A 16,693-nucleotide genomic window follows, 5' to 3' on the forward strand; every position below is an offset into this window, starting at 1 on the left:
TTGCAATGATTGATACAGAATATCCTGTCCCAGTTAAGAGCTTAGGTGAAGCTGATATGCCAAAGCCCGTCTTCTGCAGGGCAGAAGGTTCCCCGTTCTCTTCCCTTGGGCTCCCGAACCACAGCCTTCCCTTCAGCAGTACGGCCAAAGGAAACATAACATCTCTCCGTGATGTGGTGGGTTGGCCCTGGCCGGACCCCAGGTGCCCACCCAGCTGCTCCATCACTGCCCTCCTCAGCTGGGCGGGCGAGGGAAGGGGTACGGAACAGCTCGTGGGTCGGGATGGGGGCAGGGAGGTCACTCGGTGGTTACCGGCACGGGCAAACAGACTCAACCTGGGGAGTTTAATTTATTACCAGTAAAACCCCTTCCCCCCACCCTCCCGTCTCCCCAGGCCCACCCTCACCCCCGGCATCTCTCCCCCTCCCCACAGCGGCGCGGGGCCGGGGTCAGTCCCTCACAGCTGTCCCTGCCGCCCTGCCCCCCGTGGGGGGCTCCTCGCCCCCTGCCCCAGCCCGCCTGGCCGGGGGCTCCCCAGGGCTGCCGGGGGGGCTCTGCTCCGCGCCTGGAGCCCCCCGGCCTCCCCCTGCCCCGCCTGGTGCCCGGGGGCTGGGGCTCTCGCACGGCCTCCCCCCGCGCTCCGGCCGGGGCAGGGGGATTTTATGTCCCCCCTCGCACCCGCCGCCCCCGAGGCGCTGCCACCGCGGCTGCTGGGCTCGGCCCTGGCCAGCGCTGGGGCCGGCTGGGCTGGCACCGGTGACATCGGGCACGGGGGAAGCTTCCGGCACCTTCTGGCAGAGCCGCCCCGTAGCCCCCCGGCACTAACACCTTCCCGCAGACCCAGTGCACCTGAGTACACCAGTAACAAGCTGTGAATGCATCCATGGTAGACAGAAAATTAGTCACCCTTTTTGCTTTAAAGCAATCCTGCTGTTTTATAGAATACAAGATTATTTTGTAATGCAAAACTATGCTTTCATATACTTACCAGATAGTTTTCTGGGCTGGTTTTTTTTCCTTGTTTGTTTTGCTTGGTTTGTTTGCTTCCGATACATGAGTGAATCCCAGCAATTTATTTCAAAATGCAGCTTTGATACTTTGTTTCTTACTGGGATATTTGTAGCCATAATAAGGGATAAAGAAAAAAGAAAGAGTTCACATACCATATATTCTAGCTTACCTATCATCTTCAAAAAAATTAAAATGTCAAGTACTAACACTAGATTTGAATTAGAAGTAGTGACTGCCTTCTTGTAATGCTACAGCACTCACCAAAGCCCTTTTACTGTTCCTGGTTTGGAGTGCATCTAGATTTAAATATTTCAGGCAAGAGTCATTTTTTTAGAGAATAAAATAACCAAATAATTATTTATGGATATCTTGTATCCTACAGGGTTCTGTAGTTTATCTCTGGGAGTTCCCATCTCTGTATTCAGAACACACATAATGAAACAATGAAGAAACTCAGGGATTGTAAGAGCACCACAAGAAATAATACCCATTTCAGCTTGTAATGACATTTTTAAAGAACTACTGAGAAGATTTCAAATATCTATATTGGCTGCAAACAACTTTTTGTCCTTGAATTATCTTTACTTCATTCAATTCAGGACTGTTCAATGTTTGCATTATAACTTCATAGCACTTGAACTCAGATGCAGAAGAGGGTGATTAAGATCCATCTCACTCCCTCTTCTTTGCGGGTCAAGGCAGTATTGTTCCTTAAATTATATTTTTCTGTTGTTCGCCTGGCCTGGATAAAGTTTTATTAGGCTACAGGCAAAGAGCCGCACAGCATGAAGATGAGGGTCCTGATTTTGGAAGCTGATAGATTTGCGCCCTGATACATGGAGGTAACTCCTACCTGTAAGTGTAGAATTGTTAGTAAGGACATCCACTTGTGTTCTCCAGGCATTAAAATATATAATTTATATGATAGTCAAGTTTTTGACCTCAAGAAGCTGCAGCTGTGGGCTGTGAGGAAGGAACAATCTTTTGGGGTGCTTTTACAAAAGTGAGAGAATACTAGGTTGAACTTTTTTTCTTTGAACTATGAGTCTTAAATCCTATTCAGACACTTGAAAAAAAAATCCAAGAAATACTTCTAATTTTAAAAGTAAAATAGATTGTAGCTTTTCTATCAAACCTTGTAAGATTTACTTTTGTCTGGTGAATATAGGGAAGTGCTTTACCAGAGGGAGAAGTTAGGATTTGTATGGACCATAGAATTGTATGGCAGCCAATAGAATGCTGGAAAATTGGATTTATGCAACTGAAGATGCCATTACTTGCTAATTGTTGTACAATTTCTTCACAAAATAATATGAGGATAATTTAGCATTTACCAGAAATAATTAATATGATAAGCAGTTTTCTCAAGTATTTATTTTTTTAAAGCATTTGCACAGCTCTTTCTGGTCACAGTCTGGGGGTCACAGAAATAATTTGCAGGCCAATGTAGAAATGGCATAGTTAAGGGGGAAAGAAAAAAAAGGATAGCAAATGGAAGTTGCAGATTTTTGTGGTGTCAGATGGTTTGCCATGAGGTATAACTCAAATAGGCTGGATAGTTGCTGGTAAGAGTGTCTTTACCAAACATTCTCTTTTTTCAGTGTGTTTTTTAGTATTATTTTGTTAAATTGTAGTAGCTGGTTTTGAAGTATCAGAAACACTCTCCACATTGCCCTCCAAACTTTGAAAGCCAGAGCCCCTTCATGAAATTTTAACTACTGGCATCTCCTTTTGTGTGAGCAAGTTACTTTACAGTCTCACTCTGTCTTTAAAGACTTTTTCTCCTTGATTTATGCATCCTTTGTCTTCCTCTCCCCTGTTAATCAAGTGCCCCTGTAGATCTTTGCAGCCATCTTTTAGTCCTTTGATAAGTACTAGAAAAGGGGAAAGACTTAAAAGACTATCTAAAGTATTGTCAATGGCACATGAGGTATCACTCCTTGAAATGAGCAGGGCTGCCCATGGTTGAGAGCTCCGGTTTCCCATCAAAACCTCAGACAAATCCCTCCATAGCCGAAATCCTCCTTTGCAATGGGAGCAGTTACTGACAGCAAACTGCAGTGTGGTGGGTTGTCAGGCTTCAGGTTATTCTGTGTAAGTTATGCTGAAGTAACTGTCCTTGTGCTTACACACAGCATATGCGAGGTAGTGCCCCTTATTCTGAGCTTTTATCATCTGGAGAATCCTGGGTGCACATTTGCTGAGCTCTTTTGTTTTGCTTTTCCTTGACAGAGAGACCAGCTTCCCAGAAGAGGATTCACACCAGCCTGTTAGCTCAGTGCACAGCTCCATATGGCCGCACATTCCTCACTGTTTACAAAAAGTTGCCACAAATAAGTTGATGCACTCATCCATTTCCTGAAATGCTGCAGAGAAGCCCTCACGCAGGTAGGATGGATGTGAGAGACAGGTCTGTGATGGGCAGCTTCTGGGAAAGGAGATGTGGCAGGGGCAAAGGGTGAAGCACAACCCTGAAAAAGAGGTATTCAAACCACAGCGCTATATGGGCTGCTAGGAGGAAAATTAACTCCATCCCAGCTAGACCCAGAACACACACCAGGGATGTTCAGTTCACCAAAAAAAAAAAAAAAAAATATATATATATATATAAACAGCCAATTGCCCTTGACCCCACCTGCAGCCAGCCTTACAAACGTCCTCATGAGATCCCCAAGCCAACCCATCGGTTTTCCCCAGCATGTAGGGCTCAGCTTTTTCTGCAAGCCAAATTCTGCCCTAATCGGTGAGACCTGTACAAACACAGTTGGCAGTGGGGTTTGAGTGGGACTGACCTCTTCCTGATGTTTCCTCAGGGCCACGGGTGGGCAAGCAGCATCAGCATCCTTCCCTCTGCAACGTGGCCTCAGTTCATTGGCAACCCAGGAAAAAAAGAAGGGCAAAATTCCTAATGGCAGCCTACTGCTATGAGGGTTAATGGGGTGTGGATCTGCACAGTAAAACTATCAATCTCAAAGCAGCTCTTCAGAGAGGCAACATACTTGGAATCATTTTTTCCCCCCTTTCTCTCTGTCTGCACACGTTGCCTCATGTGTGGAGCTTAAAATTACTAAGCACACGTAAATTTTTGAGCTGGAATTCTCTGGGTGCAGTTAGATATACAAGCCAAACCCGTAAATAAACCATTTAAAAAGTGAATCCTGTAGGGAAGACAAAAATGAAGGAAAAGCAGCCACTGTCAGAGCAAATAGTTTGCCTGGCATTCATATACTTGACCACTCGCAGTTTTCTGTGGCTTCAGTGAGGGTTTCAGCCCTCTACGCATCTGCTTTCCAACAGGCATCAGTGTAAGGGACCAGAAAGACGAGCTACATACCATGAGCACAGCTAGCTGTGTGTGGAAGAACGCTCCCCGTTTTTAACTCCCCAACACTGAGAGGTAGTATGGACTAGTTAATGCCCTGGAGCTCTTCCTTCAATATCAATTACTACTCAGCTTAAAAAAGAACATTCCCCAACTAGAAAAAATAAAAGGGTTGTGAAGACCATGCTTGGGTCCAGCAGCTTAAAATGAGCTTTTTTTTTTTCTTGTTTGGATTTTTTAAGCTATCAGTACAACACCAGTAGCTTCAGTATACCTCCATTTCAAGCTGATCTCAGTTCCACTGCTGTCTGTAACTCTAGAGTATTTCCTTAGAGCAGGGTGAAGAATGCTACTCACAGGGTTAATTCTGTTTTCATACACTCCAATGTGTCCCTTGCAGGAGAATTAGGCAAGGCTGGAGGGACCACAAACCAAGGCCAGGTGATGATACATCTCCACTGCCGCTTTTCTCTCATCCTCTACACTTGTGCCAAAGCATCTTCCTCACTTCTCCAAAGCCAAGGGTAAGCCTGCATCAATAATGGTAATTGCTTCACTTCCTTCACCTGTAGCTTTATTATACAGGTGTGTCTGAGCACATGTTGTTGGGGTCACAGCCCTGGTAGGCTGTGGGTTGGTGAAGGGCCTCTAACCAACAGCAGTGGGCTTCTCTCTGCTTCTGCAAAGAGCCTTGGAGCTGGAGAGAGGTTGTAAGGGCTGGAGGGGAGGCCAAGAGTGGAGTGACTGTTTGGAAGAAAGCAAGCACCATGAATTAGTCTGGCAAGTAAGTAATTCGAGGTTAGTTTTCTGTATGTTCCTCTTGCTTGAAACCATCCTTCTGTGAGGTGTTGTGAAGAAGGCTTGCTGTTCCTCTGGGGGGGAAATGAGGTTTGTTGGAAGAGTTGTGTCCTCAGAAGTTTCTGCTGTGATAGCAAAGAGGCAGGCTGGGGGGAAGAAGTTTTTTCAGTTTGTTTGTTGGTGTTTTGTTTTTTTGGGGTTTTTTCCATTTGATCAATTGATCCCTTCAAAACAGTATGGGCTGATTTATTTGCCTGAACTGATGTCATTGGTATTCTATTTATCTATAGAAAAAGTGCAGCTGATGCTGCCACAGGTATAAGAAAAGCTTTTCTATTTTAAGCACCTGCCTATCAAGTGTCTTACCATAAATTTATCTCAAGTAGAGGGATCACTAAGTGACACCTTTTCATCACTATCAAATTAGATTTGGACAAAGGATGTTGACATAAGACTCATTGACTTTGCCATCACTCCTAAATCATAGACCTTTCCTACTACTGACATGATTTAAGGAAATACAGTTGTGCCCTCGAATATAAATATATATTTTAAAAAAAAAATAAGGCTTGGATATCAGCTGCTTTCTTTTCTGTCTGTGAGAAACATGCTTATCAACAGGCGGAAATAATTTGGCTCTTGCAGGATAGAGATACTGGTCTATGGTGTCTTTTAACACTGTTTTTAAAAAAGGCTGGTAAGCCCGACCAGGGTATCAATGAGCAATTAGTGCAGTGCAGGCTTCTTTCTTCACCTCAGACATTTGTTTTTGACAAAGTGATGATGGGAGGGTACATAAATAACACTTGAACTGCAGAACATACACCATCACTTCCTAAACAGGGCACGGGGAATGCAAATGGCAGTCTAGGATAATAAGCAAGTGTTAGCTAATTAAATTTTACCTGTGCAGGGTGTACTCTAACTCTTGTTCTTGGTACAAGACTAGACATGGGTGAGTTGCACAAAATTAAAATAAAAAAGAACCAATATAGTGTAGCTTTCTTCTTCAAACTCAATTAAAAATAGTTAGCATCTTTTAAAAACTTTTTAAATGCAGGGAATGGCAAGATTACACTTTTGCATGTTCTTACAAGTTCCTTTCTCTTGGCATGCAAGCAAGTTGCCAGTCATCGTGGAAAATGTTTTGGCAGTACCTTTCTGACATTTCTGTGTGGGAGGTGTAAGAAATAGGGAGTTTGTTCTTTGCTGTAACCATTCTTTCAAGAAGTGATTTTTGAGGTGGAGTTGCTTTCTGAGAGCTAAGGGATGGGGGTTGTCAGAGACCTCCAAAGGAGGGAATTGCAAGGCTTATTTTTGTAAAGAGACCATTTTGTATTATTTTTACTCCCTGTGCAATAGCCTGATGTGAACAGACTTATATGCTGGGTACGACCCCTTTCCCACCAAACTCCAGCCTCCTGGGACCCAAGTCCAGCACCTCTAATGCCTTCAAGGGGGATTTCCCAACTTGTGCATGGGTCCTTGGAGCCCTTTGGGTGGGAAAGAGCAGGGGAGTTCGGAGCAGACAGGAGTAATGCCCCCAGCACAGATTTCTCCTCCATGATGACACCTAAAAGCCCTGTGAGCCAGGTTTCTTTGGAAACAAGACTCCGCATAAATCATGTGTGTTCAAACCAAGGGTGGGCAGTCTCTGCTTCACCTGACCTCGCAGGTGCCCCAGCTGCAGGCTGTGCTGCCTCACCAGTGCCCTGCCTGCCTTCTCCCTCCCCTCCCCTGGCTGCTGGTCACGATCACAAACGTGCTGCCCCTTGTTTAATAAACACGTGCCCCAATTTGACCCTACCCAAGTCTCCTCCAGCCAAGCTTACCCGAAGCCTTTTCCCACTCCATTTCATGCCTGCAAGTGAGCAAAACCCAGCAGCCCTGCCCGGCTCCGTCAGCAGGTAAAGCCTTAGTGTGGGGCAAAGCCACTTCCCATTTCTTCTTGCCACCTCCGCCAGGAAGGCAGGTACGTACCGGGGCAGCCACGGTCAGGTGCATAATCCCAGAACCTGCCCCAAACTCTTTTTGGATCAAGGCTGGAGTCTCCTCAATGCTCTCTTTTCAGCAGGCTTGCCTTCTTCCATTAATCCTACTTAAGGTAGAAAGCAGTGCAGCAACACGCTCTTATCATCGTTTGTGTAACTGTAAGCACTCTGCTGGGTGACTAAATTGCCCAGCCTTCCCCATGTCAGCCTTGAGCTGAAAAAATTATGAAAAAATTAGACTAATGCAAGTCACAAGAGGCAGGAGGAAAGAACATTTTTGGAGGGGCAGCATGCAAACCAGTCTCCTGGAAAAGAGTGCTCTATGTGAAAGATCTCTAAACTGTGAAGGTTTTAAAGGGCACGGTCACAACCCTCCTGTCGAGGAGCTGTTGAACTGTGGCAGGCTGCCGATGGGCCGCAGTCAGTGGAAACTTTGACTCTTGCCTTGAGCTGGTGTGAAATTAAAAGCCAAAGGCCAAGGCTGTTTCACTACCCGGGAAAAAAAAAGTGGTGGTAGGGGGAATTTGAATGCAAGAAAGCCTGGTATTTATGAAACTGTTGGGGTGAAAAAGGATTTAGTCAAAAATCCAGCCATTTTTTGAGAAAGTTTTTCCAAGCTTTTTGATTTGGTCATCTTTCCTGTTTAGTTTCTTCTTTTTGGTCATCATCAAATGACAGTACAATAATAGATTTCTAGGGCAGTTTTGCCTGTAATCCCCAGGTACACTGGGGATGTGTGTGATTATTTTGTTTGGTTTTATATTTATTTTGCAAGCCATGCTAGCTAAGTGTTGGTCTATAAAGATAGAAGCAGAGTTAACCTGGATCTGTCTTCCATTTACTTTGCAATTAAAGCAGGGAGTTGAAGAAGAGCATCTGTCTTTAGGTTCTTGGACTTCAGCTGGATTTACACCCTGGGAAGGACTTAGCTTTGGCAATTCACTACTCTCCCATTGTTGCAAAGTGGAAAGGTGTTCATTTAATTTACTCTGTAGTGCCATCCCAGGCAGGCAGACACTGGGGGTCAGATGTTGCCCTGCATGGTTGATGCTGTAACACCTGAACTTGGTGCAGCTGGTAGCTCAGCAGCAAATGCTGTTCATCTCATTTTTATTGGGGTAAAGACAGAGGCGAGTAGAAACAAGCAGACCTATGTAGGTATGTGAATCTGTGTCATGGAAACCAAGAATTCTGCATTTAGAAGTTCATTCTGCTCAGCCTTGAGCCTAAATGCCAGGCACGTTATCAGACCTATAGCCTCACAGTAGGCAGGACTTCTGGTTTTTTATTATTGCTTGTCCCTGAATAGCAGCTAGTAAGATCATTCACCACTTCAGCTGTAGCTTTCCAGCTTTTAATACCTTACAGCCGCTATTGCACCTTAAACAGCTATTTTATTTTATTTTTTTAAGGCCTTCCTCAGCAGCCCTATCAGTCACCCTCTCCTTTGCTCCTGTGTGGTGGTTGAGCCTTTCCCAGCTGTGGAAAGGTTCTTTCCTTTCCTGAGTTGTCCATCTTGGGGCTGCATCAGTTTCCAAATCCCAGAAAACAGGGTCAGAATCACGGTCTTTCCTGTGACCCCTATTCCCCTCCTCCTGCACATGCTACATTTCATCTTTCCTCCTCCTTGCCCTCCTGCTCACTGCATGCTTTTGCATGAGATGCCGGGATGCTTGCCTGCTATCTAGCAATCACTGTCGGCGCAAACCAGGTTCAAGTGAACCCTGAATGAAAGGGTTAATGGCAGCATCCAAAAGGGAGAATGCTGGCACAAATGTTTATAAAAGTTGGTTCTAAGGAAATGCAAGGAAATTGCTGCAAATCTATTGAAACTTAATCTAAAAGGTCAGCTTCACTTTCCCATTTCCAGCTGGGACTTACAGATGCTTTCCCTCCTCAATGGTTCTGTGCTCATATGTGCTCTGGGCTCCAGGCTGCCTCTGCAGAGATGAGCTTTTCCCAGCCAAACCCACTCACTCCCATGGATGATCTGCTCTCCTAGAAGGAGACACGGGCTTATTTCTTGATTCAGTTTTTACCTTCCCAAACCATATTTCCTGGGGATGTGTTCCCACTAAATAAAGACTCACTTTCCTTTCTGGAGGAGAAGCTTGGGGAGTATTCCTGCAGCACATTATGTCCCATATCCAGTATTTAACCTATTTCTGGAGTTATGAAGGAATAACACCTCCATTTTCCTCCACAGTCTTCCCACACAAAGCCTTGTATGTCTTCCCGTGCAATGGGTTAGGTTGGAAGGGAGCTTATAAGATCACCTAGTTCCAGCCCCCTGCCATGGGCAGGGACACCTTCCCCCACCCCAGGTTACTCCAAGCCCCAACCAACATGGCCTTGAGCACTGCCAGGGATGGGGCATCCACAGCTGCTCTGGGCAGCCTTTGCCAGTGTCCTGTCACACTCACAGTAAGGAATTTCTACCTAATATCTAATCCAAATCTACCTTCTGTCAGTTTACCACCATTCCTTGTTGTCCTATCACTACATGGCCCTGTAAGGTCCTTCTCCAGCTTTCTTGTCGGGCCCCATTCAGTATGGGAAAGCTGCTATGACATCCCTGTGGAGGCTTCTCTTTCCCAGGCTGAGTAATCCCAGCTGTTTCATCCTGTCTCCATAGGATAGAGGCTTCAGCCCTCTGAGCATCTTCGTGGCCTCCTCTGGACTCGCTCTAATAGGTCCGTGTCCTTGTGTTGAAAAGCTGAAGACATCACTGCAGGGAGGTCTCATGAGAGCAGAGCAGAGGGGCACAGACCCTCCCTCGACCTGCTGGCTATGCTGCTTTGGATGCAGCCCAGGATTTGGTCTCTATCTGCTGAATTTCCAACTGGATGCCAGTTCAAAAATTGACTGCAACACTTGTCCAAACCCCTAAATCAGAAAAATACACATAACTGATTACTAATGCTTGAGACTAGGCATGATGATAATAAACCGATTTAGGCTGACTATTGGCTGATACTTACTTTTGAGGGGTGGTCCTGGGCTTTACAGCAGGTGTTAGGATTGAGACTCGCATTTTATCAGATGACATGTAGAAGAATGACTTCCATGACTGATGATGTCTTGCAAGAAGAAACTCTTGAATCTTTCTGTGTAGCTTTTAAAAATTGAGGCTCTTCTGGAAGGATCTTTCTCTCTCACGACTAAGATAATACTATGCAGAGGAAGAAAAATTCAGTTGTGCAATTAATTCAAGCAAGCTGGAGCCCTATAGGACAAAATGAAACTCTGCCTGGAAGCTGTTGTAGCCTAGAGAACCACTGGTGGTGGCTGGCCTTTTCACATGGCTGTTCCATTAAGTCATTTTGCAAATATAAATTTGATTTCATAGCCTTTTGACTAACTTGATCTCCTTTAAAAGTGCTCAGAGAAAGTATTTACTGTGGAAGTGGGCCACAGTGCTGTGGACTATTGCTAAAAGGTGACTCTGTGAGAACATGGGAGGGATTTCAGGAAATTCAGGTGGGTATTTATGCATGCATAAGTAAAAATTCAAGTAGCCTGTCTTCATTTTTAACTTTCAGCTGGAGTTCAAGTGGCATGAGTGTCCATGCATGAATATCTGTGGGCTGAGAATTTTAATTGTTTTTCTGCTGGTCAATGAAGTGAATAGCCAGTAGAAGCTGTGCTCATTCCACTTAGAAACAAAGACAACACAATATGATTGTCAGGGAAAAAATGCAGCTAGGTGCTCTACAGTAAAATAAGTTTCTGTAGTTTCCAAAGGTTGTAACTTAAAGAAAATAATAAGACCTTTAAAATAAAATTTTAAAATTAAATAAAAACAGCTGTCAAAATTCATAACTGATTTCCTTGAAATTATTCAAACCTCCTTTGCTGACATGAAGCCCAGGAAAGAGATGAAACTGCAAAACTGAACTTCACACACTAATACACTGCTAGCCTATTAGTGTATCTGTTGTAATGATCTTTCTCTTCTACCTGTACAATCTTTGCATGGATTCACTACTCTCCAGTGCTTCTACTGATGGAGTACCTGTGCCACTGCTATTGTTAATTATTTCTGGAGGCACAGTCTGGCACTGGCATATCAGATTAGCAGGACACCTGTACATGTTGAAAAAAAAAACAACCTCAAATCTCATTACCACCTTGTAATTTGATGACACTTTCCAAACCTTTTCTGGAAAACGGCGGTCTCCCTGTTGACTGTTACCCCATCTTAACAGCCAACTTTTCTGGGTTCAAAAAAAAAATATCTGTTATATATTCACTTGTGTTAAAGCAAGCTTGGAGAACTGTAAAGTCCAAGGCTTGGCAGTTGCTGAATGGTCCCTTCTATCTAGGACAATTGCTTGCTATACAGTCTAAGCAATGGTATAAAAAGGAAAATGACTCGGGTGTATATATAGCTTGTCCTCAAGAAGTCTTTTTATAAAACTGTTGTATAGTTAGAAGTTAATAAGATGGAAACACTTATAATCATTATTTTCATTGGACACGATGATTGGTAGTGCTGTTACACATCGTATGATCTTGTACTAGAAAGATAATGAATTCATGTCCGTGCTCTCCAGTACTGTGAGCCATTTTCTGTATAAACATACAGAATGTCCAATTTTAGAGGATGGTAAAAATCAGCTCTTTAACTTGATTGAGTCCTGATGCTGCAGGACTTGTAAAAGAAAACATATCATTTGTATCAGGGTCAAATGCGAAGGACACATCCAGTCCTCTGCCAGCCAACTCATTGATGTGGATGAGCTACTTCAGTCTTTGCTCAGGACCAAACCTGACAATTTCAAAGTGTTTCTCTCAGAGTTCCTTTTCCAGGCTAATAGTAGCAGCAGTTTCGAACTAGCAGATTTTAGGGCAGATTAATTTAACTTGGAAAAAGATTCAGAGAAAACTTGGCTGGCCTAGGCTACCCACAGAGCTTCCGAGAGAAATGCAGTTTTCTATTCCTCGTTCTCCTGGGACATGTTTCGTCTAATCAACCGGCTGCGATGCAGATGATGCAGCATTTTTGTGTGTTAATCTCTGCTTACTCATTAAATGTTCTTTTAAAGAAGCTGATTTTATAGGAGGGTGTGCCTAATGTTTTCAGTATGTGTGCTGGCTGCCCCTTTGTTTCCAGGCATGCAATTTTAAGTGTTAATTTAGAGCTGGAAATAAAGGTTTTGCCCACCTCAAATAATTCCCTGTCCTCCTTTTTCACTGCTCTCACTGGTGTAATGTAGCTTCAAAGCTTTCACTGTGGGAAAGCAGGAGCTGGCAGACAACCAATTCTCTGAAAAATCCTTCAGCTTCCATTCCTGGTTTCAGACTAGCATGTCTTAATGACAAAGTCTGACGTTTCAAAGAGACTTTTTTTTTTTGGTAATTTGTTTATTTTGTGATTGCTGCAATGTATGCTGTTCCTGACATAGCTGACCTGATAGATCAAGGCAGCTCGAACATGTCAGTGAGGTACCGAAAAATCTGCCATAAACAATATCCATGGATGTACTTTGGCTAGATCTAATCCTTTGGCAATTATTGAAGGAATGGAAATAGACCTTAGCCTGGAGCAGAAAGAATGAGAAAGAAGTAGGGAACTGTGTAACCCTGGTTATGTTCTTACTTGTAGGAAAATTATTTCTTTAGTCCATGGCTCTGACTGAATTGTCTGTACGCTTCGCAAAAGGTAATTGTCACAAAATGATGTAGGGGTTCCCACCCCCCCGCCCCGCCCTTAGGTTCACTGTGGTAGATTTTTACAAATAGACTCTTCATTAGCTCAGTAAGCACTTCTAAATTAAAACCAAAAAGTCAGTACATGTAGCATTGGTATAACGTAATGGTAGCTGTCTTCTGAGGTACTATAGCAAAACCAGACTGCATTCCTGCCTGTGGTGTAGCGTGGGGAGGTACGGGTCACGTTCCACCAGAAAGCTTGTGGTAGCTCTCTCAGCACTAAGCCTCTTACCTGAACGCTGCAGCAAAGGTAACGCCATAGCTACCGGAGCACAGACACGGAGAGGAAGCAGCACTTTATCGTTGTCCATGCAAGGTTCATCCAAAGCACATTTGAAAGACAAGACACTTTTGAACTCATTCTTCTAAATAACTTAATCAGTTATTTTGCAGTGCTGAGCAGCCACCACCAAGGCTGTCCTTTCAGCCGCTTTCTTCTTGCGGTTGTTTTCTTGCCCTTAGAGTTCTACCTGTGTTTTTGAAGATGCCATACTAAGTGCTTTCACATGGTACCTGGCACAACCAGGGCTCAGGTTTATGATAATAGTATTGACAGCAATTTTAAGGATGTTTTCTAAGCTTTCCCTGAACTAGCTCTCTGCTTCACAGCAGCTTTCACAACCAGGATGTAGCTGAATTATTCCAACAGGATCTCACGTGTTTTTTCAGTCCTGCTAAGGAGGCAGTGACTGGCATGAGAATGCCCAATGTATGACCAGGAGTAAGTAGCTGAATAAGTGTTGCTCCCAGCTGACCATCTTGTAAAATCTTGTAGAGAAAGAAGCTTTTTTGGGTTGATCCTAGAAGGCTGAAGTGCACCAGTAGCCCCTTCTTCCTCCCCTTACCCCTGCCTGGACTGACACTGGCTCCTTGGGGAGGGGGGGGATGTCTGTTAAATTCTCATTACGGGCCTCAGTGAGTATTTGTTTCATCTTGAGACAGCCAGCCACAGCGCTGAGCCTGCCTAGTGCAGTGGTGGGACGTGATTTCAGTCTTTGCCCATAGGGGACAGACATTTGCTGTGTCACCCCATGTCAATCACCTTTACATATATCCAGCTTGATACCACTCACCTCCAAAATAAAAAAAAAAAAAAAAGGTTACTCTTTCCAGCTAGCAGAAAGTAGATTCTGCAGGTTTGATGTTATATTGCTTGAAATACATCTCTCTCCAACAGTTTTTTGGGGGCAGAACAGTAATTATTGACACTTATTTATTTTACTTATGCGTTCTTTGGATGTGATTATTATCTTATTTCTGTTGCTGACTGAAGTTTTCAATTTTGGATAATTTTCTGTCTTTGCATTCTAACTACTGGTCTCATTGCTTCCTATGGATGTTACAAAACACTAATAATTTCTTTTCTTTTCCACTCTACACTGAGTGGTTACAGCAATGCACCTGCCTCAGGTGGGTGGTTTGTATATTTAATCAGGCAACATAAAATTGCTTTGAACACAGCTTAGTTGTGCTGGCATTGAGGATTACAGAAGCAGGTACAGATTAGATGAATATTTTGTCTCAGCTATTTTGGTTTAAATTAAGACAACAGAAGATCAAGTGTAAAGCAAGTGCATGAGAATAGTGTGATGCAAGCTCAAAAGGTTTATGTATTAAAATTGTATGAGACCAGGTTCAATCATACGAATTACCATAGCGATGAAGTAGTGTATAGATCTTCCATCGAAAACCAGGTGCCGCTGCTCTGTTTGTAAAAAACATTTCAGCTCATAAAATAAATGGTTCTTTCTCATTACTTCTATACACTCACCTGTTCTCCTGAGCTTATAGGAAACAGTGTGTCTCAGTACTTATCCCACATCCAGCATTTGTAATGTGGGTTATATACAGGTTACGGGGGTTCTGCAGCTTCCCCTCCTTGCTCTGTTCAGAATGGCTTGTCTTTTCTCACTAAAAGGAAGCTCATGGAGTATTAATCTTTTTCTTCAATTATTTTTTGAAAGATGGGTTTTCTGCCTTCTCCTTTCATGTCAGACTACTCTTGCATCTTTGATCTGGTTCTCTACCAAAGCAAGGCTCCTACAGTTGTGCTGTCTGCAGGGGCATGTGTAGTTTATCCCCTATGTCTAGCCGCAATGTTTTGTTTTTTTTTAACCTGTGGGCTGTTTTCAGTCCAACTTGAGAGAGTAGCAGAGATGGCAACTAAGATTTGCAAAATCAGGGATTCAAGAAGCTGAAGGAATAGGCAAGGGTTTCTGACAGAGGAAGGGGTTGCAGTGTGACTCGGAGCTGACCTGGCACTGGGGGACTCCAGGGCTTAGGTGCCTTGCCTGGGGAAGAGCTCCTGCTGGAGCCAGTAATCAGCTGTGAGATACCTGGGCATCCTGATTTCTGTCATTCTGCTGATTTTAGACGTTCACACCACTTAGTCCCACGGCTCCAACTTTTCTGCCAGTCAGATGTTCTCCTGCATCTGTCCAGTTAATGTCTAAGTGGAGACAAACCTGATTTCAGCTTTCTGTGTCCTCTCTTCTCTGCTGATTCCCCCTCTTCCCCCAAGACCTCTGCTGCATCTGGCTTCAGGGAGCTTTGGTTTTGGTGTGCTTTAGGGTGTTTTTTCAAAAAAAAAAAAAATAAAATTGCAGTGCTCAGAAACTAGTTAGAGGAACTGCTTTGCATTGCACGAGAAGCAAAGGTCCTGTGCCCAGAGGCCTATATTTCCATCTTCATGACCAGCAGAGCTGTACTTGAAATTCTCTTTAGTTTAGCCCTGTTCCCTGGATATGTCATCAATAAAGTACTGCATGTGTATCTGTGCTGTGTAAGGAAAAAGAAAAAAAAAAAAAAAAAGCAAGGAGATAAAATCTGTAGGTGGCAACGTGAGGATGTGTGGGAAAAGGCAGTAAACACAGGTGCAAAGTTACTTGCCTTAGGGATGAAACTGTATGTGAAACTAAAGAAGAGGAGCAAATTCACAAGGTAAACATTTTTCCTGGTTATTAATAAATGCAGAAGAAGGAGTTTAATATTCAAATGCTTGTGAAAGACATTTGCTCATTGTCATGAGTGGCATGTATTTTGATAACATGAAATAAGCACCTCATCTTCCACCACTACTCATGCGTGCACAATTCTTCCCATTTAATTCAGCAAGACTAATTATCTGAATTAGTGACATTAGCTTGGAGCTACAGCTTTGCAGATTGAGGCTCTGGCTTTCAGAACAACTTCTTTAAAGGAATTAGTCATGTCTAAGTACAACAGAACTGTCAAATTGCATCCCCTGTCTGACGTTTTGGTTGCAAAGCCAGCCTTACGCAATAGACTTAAGGCAGTGGTTATTCTAATGTCGTGGCTCTGACAACCATAAAATAACTCAGAAAGGCTGGGCAGTTGCCTCCCCAGCTGATAGCAGGTGAGGTAAGACGTGTTTTGTTTTACCTTCCACCTCATTGCTGGACTTTGTCACCCACACTCCAGGGACACCCGCTGTCCGCTTTCAAATCAGCTCCTGAAGTAACTCCCGTTTTGGTTTAACTTACCATGCAGGTGTGAAAACAACCGCTGGTTTTCAAACAGATCCCAAACCGACGCCTTGGCAGCAACGACATCCACTAGAGAGGCAGGGCTGTAGATGGCAGCGCTTCAGGAACTAACGCACAAGTGGCTTGGGCATCGCTGCCTGCAACACGGCAACATCTCTGGGACCAGCAAGGTGCACGGGGGAGGAGGAGGACCTTTTGATTTTTACTTTAATTACATTTGAAATAAAAGGCAATGCTTATCCTTACAGTCCTGCTTCTTGCTGTAATTGAAGAGTTTCAGTAATGCTGTCATGCCTGTGCTGCTACTAAGGAAAATAGCAGAAGGTTTAGGACCTGGAGCACTCGCTTCT

The 16,693-nt window shown here is 43.9% G+C and overlaps 1 long non-coding RNA gene across 1 annotated transcript; it reads right to left on the bottom strand.

Moving 5' to 3' along the window:
- Positions 1–2,367: 2,367 nt before the first annotated feature.
- Positions 2,368–8,191, bottom strand: LOC130144837 (uncharacterized). The gene is made up of 2 exons (XR_008820264.1): positions 3,804–8,191; positions 2,368–3,482 (listed from the first exon to the last, which is right to left on the bottom strand). It is a non-coding gene; the product is annotated as an uncharacterized LOC130144837 (long non-coding RNA).
- Positions 8,192–16,693: the final 8,502 nt, after the last annotated feature.

This window comes from Falco biarmicus, chromosome 2 (assembly GCF_023638135.1).
Source record: "Falco biarmicus isolate bFalBia1 chromosome 2, bFalBia1.pri, whole genome shotgun sequence".
In the NCBI taxonomy this organism is placed as follows: domain Eukaryota; kingdom Metazoa; phylum Chordata; class Aves; order Falconiformes; family Falconidae; genus Falco; species Falco biarmicus.